Raw genomic sequence first — 1,402 nt, forward strand, 5'->3', positions numbered from 1 at the left:
TTCTCCACAACCTCGCCAGCATTTGTTGCTTGCTGTTCTGTTAAATTTTGCTATTTTGACTGGGGTGAGATGATATCTCATAGTTGTTTTAATGTACGTATTTTTTTAAAAAAATACATGGACACACACATGTATATACCTTTCATGCTGGGAAGGGTAAAGCGTCAGTGAAAAAGAGAAAGATGCTCAGTGAGGTAGACTGGCACAGTGACTACCACAATAGGCCTGACAGAGATTGTAAAAATGGTGCAGCTAGAGCAAGGTTCAGTTCTGTCATTCAAAGGGACATTATAAGGCAAAGTTGACTTGATGGCACCTAACAGCAACAAGATGTTTACAAAACAAAGTAGAGATTGTGAGCAATAATATAAAACAAAATAGTTATGACTGATACATTATGTTTCATATAATCATTCTCATACATTGTATTTTATAAAATGAATTCCATTGAACTATGCTAACCATTACTCCACCTTTTTAGGTCCCTGACAGATCCTTCGCCTTTACTTCACCCTCTCCTTCCACCCACAAATTGAACAACCCTATAATTCCTCCCCTGCCCATCCTCACTCCTCTGCTGCCACCCCTTCCCTGCCCTTGTGTACCCATATATGTTTTACTAGTTATATTTCTATCTTTACAATATTTTTTTATTATTTTTGTGTGTATGTATTATTAAGTCAGATCCAATTGGTATAGGAGGAGATTGCCCGTCCTTCTACAGTGGAACATCTAGTGGATTCAAACTACGTGCGTTGAGGATTGCATTGTAGTTTCTTGCTACAATAATTTTCTTATGCAGTATTTGTCCCTATAAGACTGAGTTAGTTCACGCAGCATAATGCTCTCCAGTCTCTCCTAAGTTATGGAGCATCTTTTGAAATCATTGGTCCTGAGTGCTGTGTAGTATTCCAATGTGAATGTACCACAATTTCTCAATCTATTTGATTGTGGTTGTACAGTCAATCTGTTCTTTTTTTTCTGAAATCAAAGTGAATTTTTTTTAAAAACAGAATTTCATAAGAGTTATCATAAATACATAAAAGATTTGCTTTATATCTTTGTCATAAACTGTCCTTGCCAGTAATAACCACTTTGTTTGTTTCTTCATCTCATTATCCAATAACAAATTTGTTACTGTTCCACAATAATGCCATATGTATTTATAACTCCAAGGCATTGGACATACTGTTCCCTGGACTCTCCAAATTACTTCCTTTCCTTCTCAATAAACAAAAGTACTGATTGAAAGGCAATATACATGTTCAATACAAACCCAATACAAATACCAATTTCATTCTTCAATTAGATGGAAAAGGCAATCTCCAGCTTCATTTGGAATTGAAAGAAGCCACGAATAAGCAAAGCACTCCTTAAAAATAGAAAAACGGTAGGAGGCATC

The sequence above is a fragment of the Elephantulus edwardii genome, unplaced genomic scaffold (assembly GCF_000299155.1).
Source record: "Elephantulus edwardii isolate Elephantulus edwardi_28Jun2011 unplaced genomic scaffold, EleEdw1.0 scaffold00008, whole genome shotgun sequence".
Classification (NCBI taxonomy): Eukaryota; Metazoa; Chordata; class Mammalia; order Macroscelidea; family Macroscelididae; genus Elephantulus; species Elephantulus edwardii.